This window comes from Dipteris shenzhenensis, chromosome 5 (assembly GCF_047967505.1).
Source record: "Dipteris shenzhenensis isolate YYH24624 ecotype China chromosome 5, Dip_SZ_1.0, whole genome shotgun sequence".
Classification (NCBI taxonomy): Eukaryota; Viridiplantae; Streptophyta; class Polypodiopsida; order Gleicheniales; family Dipteridaceae; genus Dipteris; species Dipteris shenzhenensis.
In genome coordinates, this window is record NC_141600.1 from 34,500,331 (window position 1) to 34,512,758 (window position 12,428).

At 42.4% G+C, this 12,428-nt stretch overlaps 1 pseudogene; it reads right to left on the reverse strand.

The window, feature by feature from the left end:
• Positions 1–10,843: 10,843 nt before the first annotated feature.
• On the reverse strand, positions 10,844–11,499 carry LOC147901931 (germin-like protein subfamily 3 member 2 pseudogene; annotated as a pseudogene).
• Between the last annotated feature and the right edge of the window lie 929 nt (positions 11,500–12,428).

The following is a 12,428-nucleotide window of genomic DNA, read 5'->3' on the forward strand; positions in this document are numbered from 1 at the left end:
GAGCAACAAAATACCATTGGCAAAAAATGTGACCGTTGGCACACTTGGAGGTCCCAGAAAGATAGCATTATTGCTGCAGGTGACCACCCCGCAGTTGTTAGTTCACAAAAGGCACATAGCCAAGCTTTAATACCAATGGTAGAGTCAGGTGCTTATAGCCACATGTCGAGAGGCATAAGCCAAGAGGTCGTGCGTGCCACGTGTAAGGGATCCTCAGGCCCCCACCACTTAGCCACATATACTGAAGCGTTTATTATTAGGGCCCTTAGCCTCATATTAATTATGTACCAATTCACCTCACAGACCCAAGGTGCCAACACCATGCCATGAAGGGGTGGAGGCCAATGCCCCCAAAAGTTTCAAATACCATGATTCAAGGTGATTTGGAAGTTTAGGGTTAGCTTGAAACCTTGAGTTTCCAAGTCTTGCTCTTAATAACACCTATGTGGTGCTAGGTGGAGACAATAGCACAAATTATTCATCCTCTGCAAAGGAGCTATTTATGTAAAACCATTACTTCTACAAGAAACAAAACGTCATAAAAGCTTCAAGGAAAACATAACGTGCCCAATTCACCATCAGTATGTTCAAGGCAGGTTCACCAATTCACCATTGGTAGTTTGAGGCAAGGTAGTAATGCAAACCACTTTAGTCATGCCACCTTATGCTTTGTTGTAAAGATTTCTTTTGAAAAGAGAAAGTAAAGAAACCAAGCAAACTATCAATTGAGTTTGACAATGTGTGAACATAAACAGACCATTTCCCCCACCACCTTTGCCTATGTTTACATCTCCTTGTTCCTGTAGTAAGTTAGATAAAATTGAAAGACAAATCAAAGAGTATTATCTCAAAATTCTGCTGTACGTTTTCTGCTCCAGAGGATGTTTAGTGAGGGCTGAATGCCCTCCTTATATAGGCCCAAGGCCTAGCCAATGAACCCGACCCAGCATACCCAAATTGGCCGACTACTAGTAGATTCATTAATCCCCCCCCACTGACTTGGGGTCCTCCAAAAACTAGATGAAACCTGTAGAGGATGATGCACCCGATGTTGAAGTCATAACAGAAGAACCCCTTTTTGAGGGCCATGAAGACTTCCTCAGTCATTTGTTGTGTGAAGGTGATAGCTTTGTTGTTCCTACAGAGCTTGATAATGATGAAGGGGTAGACTTTTACATCCTAAAATGCACAGAGAAAAGGCAAGTTGCCACACGTATGGTGAAGGACAAATGGGGAGGAGAGTGCAAGCGAGGATTTGCATATGTCACTGGTTTGTACTACAAAAAACGTGATGAACATCATTATCAGCTTTTGGTCTGCGATCATTCTTTCTCATCTGGTAAGTCCATTAAGTTTTTGATGGATGCTACGAACAATGACAACAACATGTACTACCTCTCTTCAGAGATGCATGAGGCCATATACAATGCAATGTTGGATATTTGTAATGAGACCTAATGCTATGAAGCAAAATCCTATTTTTTGTACCATTGTCTACATGTATGGCTTGTTTGCACAAATGCATGAACAAAGAATTATACATCTTTCATATGTTCTTATGCTTATGCAGAATAGCTCCTTGTGGTACTTTAAAGAGAAGTTTGATGTTTCATTGCTCATTTGTGAGCTAAAAACATACAAAGATACATGATATATTCAGAGCACATGTAAGAATAGTCTATTGTAATGACTTAAGATGAAATAATTCGTGAAGACTTATTGCAGGCAGATTATTAGGAAGCAAGGGATAATCTTCAGAGCCTTACATGCCCAGATGGGTAACAATAACAATTTCCATATGTACAGCAATGTCAACCCCGGATTGTGACACTAGTAGCTTCTGTCATATGTTTTCCTCAAATACTTGTGGGCTTCTCTTAACAGATTGTGATAGAATTGAAACATCACGAATAAATTCATAATGTTACTTTTACTGTGATAGCATGTTACTATACTGAAATAAATTTTGAATTTAAACTTTACGAGGAAAATGGAGAAAAAGTACATAATTTTGTATCAATAGACACATTTACAATGCCCAATAAATTGGGTTGTACAAGAACAAAACTGTAGGCTCTTAGTCAATATCAATCCACCCATGGGCTTCTCTATCTTTCCACTGCGGCACATCTTTTGCTTCACATATTCAAATTCTAGGGTCGAATCCCCCCATATGTAAGGCTGCTTCCTTGCCAATGCCAACCTATCAGGTGAGTGTAGCCACTCATAGAGCCACACATCGAGGTCACAAACCAAAAATGAGCCTAGATCAGACTCCACCTAATCTTCAAACTTGGGCAAATTTATGTAAGTGCCAGGCTTGTTCCCTTTGCATTTGTAGAGGCTATCATCAAGCAGCAAAGTGTTCTCCTTCGTGTACTGAGGAAACACCTCCCAAAATGTAGATAGTTGCTTGAAGAAAATCAGTTTCCCATTTACAAAATGGGAATGCTACCTTGTGACACAGGTCTTGGGATAGTAAGCTTGAAAGGTTCTCTTCGATATCCCCAAAACACAAGTCTACTCTCCTAAAAACATTTGTGCTTGATGCACAACTCCATATGTATATATCAAAAAACTCGCGAGCCAACACCATTAATGCCTTTGCATCTTTGTTGACATAGTGTGATATACCTCTACCTTTGGGAACCCTGGCAAAGCATGGGGAGTATACGGGTAAGGTCTCCCCTCTCTGTGCATTTACTGTAAACATGAGCACACCGTTCAGATCGACAATCAATGCAGGATTCTGAACACTGCACTTGGGAGCCCTGCCATAATATATCTTCACATCAGCTTCCTCCTTTGTATCTGCCTAGGGATTTGCTAGATTAGGATGTGTATCACGGTGTGCAACATCATTAGGCAGTGCAACATCAAGTTCTGAAACATTAGGCTATGGTATATCGAGCTGTGAAACATCAAGCTGTGAAACATCAAGCTGTGGTATATCATCAGGCTGTGCAACATCGGGCTTTGCAATATCTAGCTATGCATCATTGGGCTGTGCATCATCGGGCTATGCAATATCTGGCTGTGCATCATCAGGCTATGCATCATCGAGATGTGCAATGTCTGGCTGTGCATAATTGGGCTGTGCAATATCGGGCTATGCATCATTGGGCTGTGCATCATTGGGCGTCTCCAAATTTTTGCTAGCCTTTGCATCATCAGTAGCTTTTCTCTTTGGCACTCGTGCTACTGCATTTGATAAAAAGTGCTACTAAGCACATACCGAAAGCATTCACTGAACATGAAACTAAAATTTATACTCAACATAGCAAAAACATACACCAAACATAGCTTTTGCATACAGTCAATTGAACAACGAGTTGGAGGAGAGATGGAAATTCATAATTTCAATACGAAATGAAAGGGCCATGCTACAATATGGCAAATGACAATGCACACACTCTTACATGCCTTTTTTTTTCCTCTTTAGAAAAGAACAAGGCAAATCTTTGGAGGCCTTTTTTTCCTTGAATGCAAGAAAGAGGATAGAGGTACTTCATCCTCTACCTCTTTATCTTCACCATCCTCTTTGAGAGCTTCCTCAATTTGTGCTTTCCTCCTAGGAGACCTCCGTGGTGTCTTCTTTGGAGACACATGTGCACCCTCAACTTTGGCATGCTGCTTTAATGGTGTGGCCTCTGGTGATCTCCTCTGGTCCCAAGTATGCTTAGATGGCTGGTCTCCAATGTGCTTAGAGGGCTTTCCTTCCTAGAACCAAGACTACTCCGCCTCTTTCCACGTAGATGTTGCATAAACTCGCATTCACTTTTAGATGCGAACCCTCCACAGTCTTCAACAAAAACACTGTGCATCTCCTCCAATGTTCCTCCTGGATTTTTTGGAACTAGGTTTTCACGCAGATCATCTGGGTTTTGCTCGGCTTCAATGGTGTTATTTGCAATATTTTGCACGGTCGCACTAGAAAATTTTTCTTGAAGAAACAATGGACATTAGCACCAAGCATTGGTAAGGAGAAATGATAAGAAGCAAATGTAAATAATTGCCTATAGTGGATAAATATATGTGTTACCTTTTTCAGGAGCTAGCAATCCGAGCATCTTCTTCACCCTTGGAGGAACTGTTTGCAGATAGTTGTTCTCTACATCTGGTTGGGAGTACAACGCTTCTACTTTCGACAGCAACTCGTCACAGGTAGCACTTCCTGAGCACTTTTGTTCAAATAGGCCTGCCTGGATTTCCGATATGTCGGAGGCCTTAGAGGACAACCACTCAGCCCTATGGAGTTCCGAAGATGATAGCTCAAAAAAGGCCCGTGCCTCATGGAGCAATTCCCTCCTACTTTCCATTTTTGCTCGAGCCACTTCAACATTGGCAATCGGGTCAGCCAGCTCTTCCCTACCAATACCAGCATGTGGAAATCTAGGCCTACCAGTGGTGGCCATGCTAGAGATTCGATTCAGTGATGATGAAGGTGCAGGGTTGGATGTTGTCAACCTTTTCTCGCGGTCCTCCCATGCTAGACCCCTCCTCAGTCATCTTTCCTTTTCCTCCCACTGAGCAATCTTTGCCCCCAAATCACCGTGCTTCTTTGCGAGTTGCACAGCCTGCTCAGCAAAGTGGGCCCAATCGACTAACACAAGGCTATGATCATTTCAATGCAATGCGAATGTCTTTGCAAAAGACTTCTCGACCTCCTTGTTTTTTGGGGCATCTTGATAGACATGCCAGTGCAATTGCATGAATTCGTGCAAAAACTATGGCTTCACTTCGCTGCACTTCATCTTCTTCAAAGGTGTTGGACGTGGGCATTTGAAAACATGCCGTTGCACCTCCTCATCACTGACATCAGAGTTCATACCTAATTGAATGGTTCGAGGGTCCAAGCGCAATCCATTGTGATAGCTGAACTCATCTATTATCCTACAGAAAGTAGGCTACAAAGGTGGCTGGTAATCAGAAAGAGAGAGCGCCTTTCTGGACTTCGTTGCCTTTGGCATGTTTGCTTCACTCTTATTGTGCCACAGGGTGCACGTTTACAATACAATATATCCTCAAGAAGTACAAAAGAGTCCTCACCTTCCACCCTCCCTCCAACTGTCTGTCAAGGCTCCTTTGTTGACTGTATTCTCCCCTTTCGAAACAGAGAAAATGAAGCAACACTGGAGAGAAAATCGAAACAGGAAGAAGCAATGTTGGAGAGAAACTCGATATAGGAAGAAGCAACACATGTGAGGCGATGTGGTATCATTAACTGTGAACGACTCGCTTGCAAATGGTGTGAGAGTGGTCACTTCATGTAGCATAATTATCCAAATTTTTTATTTAAAAATTGTTCGAAAATTCCATTGCTCCTTATGTGCTTTTTCCCATAGTGTGAAAAGCACAAAAAGCATGTCACCTTCCCATGCTAAGACCCAGAAGGAAGCGATTGAAAAGAGAAGGAAAAAGAAGAGGGGAAAATAGGAAAAGAGTGGAAAAAAGAGAGGGGAAAAGTAGAAAAAGAGAGAAAGAGAGGGGAAAGGAGAAGGAAAAAGAAGAGAAGGAAGCAATTGAAAGAGAGGAAGAGAGAAGAGAGGATGAAAGAGTAGAAGGAAAAGAGGGGAAGAGAGAAAGCATATGCTTATGCTTATGCATGGGCATATGAGCATATGCTCATGCATGAGTATAAGCATATGAGCATATGCTCATGCATAAGCATATGAGCATAAGCATGCACAAATGCATATGCTTATAAAAAGAGAGAAAAGAGGATGAGGGGGAAAGAGAGCAAATGCATATGCTTATTATGAAAAGAGAGAAAAGAGGATGAAAGAGAGGAGAAAGAGAGGGGAAAAGAGAGGGAAAAAGAGAGGGGAAAAGAAGAAAAGAGAGGAAAAAAGAGAGGGAAAAAGAGAAGGAAGAGGGGAAAAGAGAGGGAAAAGGAAGAGGAAAAAATAAGAAAAGAGTGGAAAAGAGAGAAATCATATGCTTATGCTTATGGATGAACATATGAGCATATAAGCATATGCTTATGAAATGAGAGAAAAAATAGATGAAGGAAAAGAGGAGAAGGAAGAGGGAAAAGAGGAGAAGGAAGAGGGAAAAGAGAGGGGAGGAAGAAGAGAAGCATATGAGCATAAGCTCATGCATAAGCATAAGCATATGAGCATATGCTTATGAGCTCATGTATAAGAATAAGCATATGAGCATATGCTCATGCATAAGCATATGCAAAAGAGAGGAAAAGAGAGGGGAGGAAGAAGAGGAAATAATAGAGTGGGGGAGAAAGAGCGAGCAAAAGAGGGAAAGAGGGGAAGAAGAGGGAATAAGAGAAGAGAGGGAAAGAGAGGGTTCCTACACCCATCACTGCAGCTAGCGCTGGGAAAGAGAGGGTTCCTACACCCATCACTGCAGCTAGCGCTTAAGGCGCTAGTTACAAGCCAATGCAAATCACGGAAATAAAAATAGAAAAAGAGAGGAAGCACTTTCTTACCTAGAAAAGTCCCGCTCGATGTTTCGTGGGTTGGCCCTACAAAAGAGAGGAGACATACCATTTTTCAGATAACTGGTTAGAGGAAGGAGTTTGGAGAAGCAACTTTCAAAGGGATAGGATTGAGGGGACAAGCATAAGCCTACAAACAAGGAGAAAGCACGAAAGGAAGGGAAAGAGGAGAAAGAGAAATACCAAAAAGAGAAGAGGTGAGTCTTCTTTCTTTTACCAAATCTCGTTTTTTGTCCTTAACCTCTGAAAATCAAGCATGAAAATTAGCACATAGGCTTAGCAATGCAAGGAGAAACATGCTTTAACACTCACAAAACAAAATCTCACAAAAAATGAACCTACATTGCTTAAAGAGACACACCTTCTTAAAAAACTTCCTTTCACACGAGCAGAGAAGAAGAAGGGCGAAGAGGAAGCACAAGTGTTGGGAGAGGGACTCGGTACTTGTGAGGAGTGTGGGGAAGAGGTTGAAGGAATGTGAGGTCATCGAATATAAGATTGGAGGAGAGATTTTTGCTTTTCTTGCAACAGAGTTGTGAAAGATAGCATCGTGCGGGGTTTCAGGTTTTAGCCCTAGGCATTGCTATATAACGATGGAACTGGACAGAGAATTGCTATATAGGGACGATTCATGACACTTAATCTAAGGAGAGAGGAAAGGATCTTATAGGTGGCTATTTTTTGGATCTTAATGGATTTCCTTGCATTTTGTGTTGTGATTTTGGAGGTGTGTAGATGGAAGGGATGAGTGGAAGCTCGTTAGATGATGCACCAATGCTCGGGAGCGTAGAGTGGCTTAAGGAGAGGTTGTATTGTCATTGCACTCATTGCAAGCGAGAAGTATGAAATCAATGCCATATTATCATGTGCCACTTGCAGATGTATGGGGAGGAGCCCGAACTAGTACCCACCATTGGTGGTGCACATGTTGATGGATGATCGATAAGTTAATGCTATTTGAGTTCGTGATTCATATTGCATGCGTGCATGACACGAAACCTTGAGATAGGATGAGGTGGTGAGGGTGCACGAATACCTTCACAGTTTGAGGAGGAGTATAGTCTCCTGGATGTGCCAGATGATGAGGGTATGGTGGACATGATGGATTCTATTTTTAGGGGCACTACATCACATGTACACATGATATTCGAGTCTGAGGTCAATATGTGAGAGTAGCAATCAACACAGTTGTACGAGGGTGCTAGGATGTCAAAACTATGAGCTTGTCTCTCAATCTTGAATCTGCAAGTAAATTATGGGTAGTCGGATACAAGTGTCTCGGCCTTAATGAGGTTAGATCCCACATTAATTTGTCTCATTATTTGGATATTGTTTGTTTTGAGAATCATCATTATTCGAAGCCTATGTATGTTTGAATTGCGATAGGTTGCTCCAGAAGATGTTGCATGCACCAAATACCATGCCCGCATCAAGAGATGAAGCGAAGAAGATGCTGACAATGGTGAGTATGGATTATGATACCATCCATGCTTGTCGTAATGATTGTATTCTCTTTCATCATTCATGAGCATTTTCAGTAATTCTATCTGCACCTATAGATGAGCTTGCTATTTCGCACGTCTATCAGGCACGTCTATAGTTGCTTTGTTATGTAATTCACAAGCTCAAATTAGCATTGAGCCAGAATTAGACTGTAATAACAATCACTTTGCATGGGGGACCATCTAGTTCACAAGCTTAGATTGGGGTCCATACCAAGTTGTAGTGCATCCCCATGGTTTTCGTGGACGATGGTAGTTGCAATGCTTGAGGAGTATCTCCATGATTTGCATTGATGAATCTGAGCAGATAGAGTATTTTCTTACAAACTATAGATTGGTGTGATCCAATGTCTCTTTAATAGATCTTTCTTTTTCCAAATATGCCTTGATATCAGTAAGCATATCTAGGTGGTGTTTCTCCCTTGGATTTAAATGATGTGGATTGAGGGAATAAAGACTAGTCAACATTTCCTCCATCATTAGAGATTCCACTTGACCACATTGTAGAGTGGAAGGCACATATGAGCCCCTACAAGCACTCTGAAAAGATTGGTTGAGCATCTTACATATTAGTCAGAGTGCACAAAGAGATGCTCGTAAATCAATTATGTTGATTGAATATTGAATCACATAATGTACATAGACATCGTGATGGTTAGGAAGAGATATACCCCTTCACATCACAAGTGTGTGCAAATAGACTTAGAGTTGTATTTCTAGTATTTTGTGGTAGAGCTCCTGTAAGTGAGAGCACAAGCAGTTTCACTTGATGACTAAAATGAGGTACACGAGAAAACACACTGAACCTTCATGTTACATTCAATAAATTCAAAAATCTACTAACATACCAAAAACCTCACATTGATGAGTTTCATGTGAAAACTCACGGTGGCCATATTGATGAATCCGAAAGGTCCATGATAATCTAGGTGATGGAAAGAGCTACTCCTATCATGTCCTAGATAATTTGAGAGAGTTCATTCAAGGAAACATTCATTTTTGGCATATTTTTATTCATCGGACATGGAGATTTTGGTTGTTTCCAAGTTTAATCTCAACGTGACAAACTTCCCATTTATCCAATGAGGCGTTTTGATGAAAACTGAAAGTTTGAACTCAAGAACAAAGCACAAATGAAAATCGGTACTTTCATTATTAGAGTAGCTCATTATATACAATGAGAGTATCCTATGATTATCGGCTATGATTGAGGAACAATCTGGCTAACTATGTGTTTGGTGCAAGTGAGATGTAATGATTGCTTGATTGGTGCAAGTGGGAGGTAGTAAGTGCCATACACGAGGTGGCGTGGTTGATCCAACAAATCCCCCTTCAAGCACGACACAATTTGTCATAGAATGACAAAAGGTGGTAGACTTGATTCGTTTATGTGACACCTTGGATAGAACAAGACAGAACACCGAGAGAGAAGTGTAAGAGTTGGAAGCGTGGTTGGGGTAAGGGCTTTGTCAAGAGATCAACCAACATGTCGGTGATAGAAAGATGTTGGATGTAGAGATCAGCCTTTTCTAGCAGATTTATTGACTGACAGCCCTCATCTGAAACCCTCTCCATCGTATATGTATAAGAACACAATTAATAAACTTAAAATGACTTTGAAAAATACTTTTATACCATTGTAGCTCTCTCTCTCTCTCTGTCTCTCTCTATCTCTCTCTCTGTCTCTCTCTCTCTCTCTCTCTCCATATGGATGTATGATAAGACAACGATAGAAATTTCATTGTTGAAACCGTCAAACAAAACATGAAAATTGAAAGTGCATGCATATCCGAAAGTCCATAAAGATCCAATAGTCAAATAAGTGCAGGTGCACATAGAGGTTCACTAATGAAATAGACATCGTGCAGGACATCCTAGATGTGCTGGAATTAGTAGACGTTAACGATGCACGTATCCCCGCATGCTAGTGACACGTACGCAAGTAGAAAAGGATAAATGAAAGAATTTAGAAATTTGAATGGCGAGACACTTGTTTACAAATGAAACTAGTGATACTCCATGAGAGTGCTTTACCATCACGTGGAGTGGTGAGTCAGTGTCCAAAGAAAGTGTATGTGTAATTGCCGTTTCTACCTCAACCAAAGGCAAGCAGCGGTTGACGTGCTCTGTATCCTCTAAAGGATACGATGATCCTAAGATGTCCATATGAACCACGAACTCTGCGACTCTTCCATTTAAAGAAGCAAAGCAATTCGTACCGAATGCAGAGCCTCATGAACCACGTGCCGATCTAGAGATATCTATAATCAAAAGAATAGTGTCTTTGCAAACTCGTAGTCAGAAAAAAAAAACAACGTTCATATATCTTGTTTTAAGGACGAAACAAAATGTTAGGGACCACCCACCCGTAAACTGTACGGACCCGTGGCACCCCCATTGAGGGGGATTTGTTACAGGAAAGAAAGTCAATAAACATCGGTACTTTGATTATCAGAGAGTAGCTCGTTATATCCTCAATCATCGGCTATGATTCAGGAACAATCTGGCTAACTATGTGTTTGGTGCAATTGAGATGCAATGATTGCTTGATCGGTCGGTGCAAGTGGGAGGTAGTAAGTGCCATACACGAGGTGACATGGTTGATCCAACACGTTTCTCCCGCTCATGCAGTTGCACACACGCAATAACAAGAACGTTTGTTGCTTTAGGTTTGCACTCCATGTAAAGTTGCAGACAGACATAAATATTTACTTTACTTGATGTTGAGCAGAAAAAGTTGCCACAGAACGACAAATAGTTCAGCAAACGTAAAGAATTATAGGCCCCTGGATGTAACAGTGAGCCTGTTTTATTGTCAGGTATCACAACAGCATATAGAGGAGGATCAACGTGAATGTACACCGAGAAGACAGGTTTCACCTAGGCTCTAGTAGCCAGAGAAGACATCCTTTAATTGCTCCACCTGGGTTTCAGTCAAGAAGAAGGTCTTCTGGAGAACCTCGTCCTTGATGTTAGACCCAAACATGGATGTCGGAATGATCTGGAATCCCGCATCCTGGCTGTTGAGAGCAACGACGGTAGTGGCAGGCTACTTCCCAACGTTGAGCTGGAAATGGATGAGGCCTCTGGGGAAAATCATCACATCACCGGCATGGATGACCTTGGCGAACAACTTGTCTTTAGTGTCCACGAAGCTAGCGTATAGGGATCCCTTTATGACAAATATAACCTCAGAGCCGCGAGGATGTGTGTGCGGAACGATCAGGCCACCCAAGCCGAAGTCCAAACAGGCCATGCCGATCCCCAAAGTGTTGAGCCCCGGGAACTGTTCCACAAAGGCGAATGTAGCTATGGCGTTCATAGCGCTACTGGAAGTATTACCGCGTTGGGCCAAGCCATGGAAAACGAAATCATCTGTAGTCGCTTGTGCACGTTCATTGCAAGGGAAGCCGCTTATGTGAGGCTGTGCTGCAGAAACGTTAGCACGCAGAAGTCCTGGACGGGGTCGGGGTCAGCAGCGAGTGTGATGAGGGGGCCAGCGAGGAGCAAGGCGAGCAAGAGAGCTACAGGAGGTGCGGCCATGGGGCTATACTTGATGGAGCAGTTGCGTAGGAAGAAGAATGATAATGAGCTGCTGCTGCAGCTGCAGCAGAAGACGGCTAGAGAAAGTATATGGAGTGGAAGGAAGCAGTGCGTGATAGGAGGATGGAAGAAGATGCATAATGAGATGCATAATGAGCTGCAGCTATATAGTATATGGAGGCTATGAAAACCCAAAGTTTCAAACTTGGGTCCACTCGAAGCAAAACCCAAAGTTTCCGCTCGGAGCAAGGCAGAAAGTTCTTGGAGGTTGTCAAAGAGGAGACGATAAGGGAGGCAGGGGGTGGAAGGTGCAACGCATGCGATAAGGCGATGGCGTTAAGGGAGGCAGCGGACGCCTTGAGAGTGGAAGGCGCGACAGATGCGATAAGGCAATGGGAGAGCAGCAACCCAGTATACCTGCAGATAGATGATGGGAAGGTACCTATCATCTATTCAAATGCACACCTTGAATGCTCTTATTTCTCTAGTGAGCAATTTCCTAGTCCATGTTCCATGCACTCCACATTAAACGCCAACTATGCTCATGATAGGGAATTGCGATGATGGGTGCCAAGCACGATCATCATGAGGCTGTGACCAACTACCATCTATCAAGAGGTATGTATGCCCAAGTCGGCGAGTACTCATAGGCATCATCATTATATGTTCAGAACTCTACAATTGGCACCATGCAGGGCTCCATGCCTCCATTCCTTTACTGACGGTCCACCATGTCGGTTCGCAAGCTTGCTCACAGCGGCTACATGGACCAACCTGGTATCACATTTGGGCTATTACAAGTCCGGTTTAGAGGTGGATACATGGCACTTTGCAGACTCATGGTGGTACAAGAACTCAGAGATTGGACCAACCTCTAGAAAAGATCAGGATCCACATACAACAATGAACACCACTTAGTCTAAGGATCA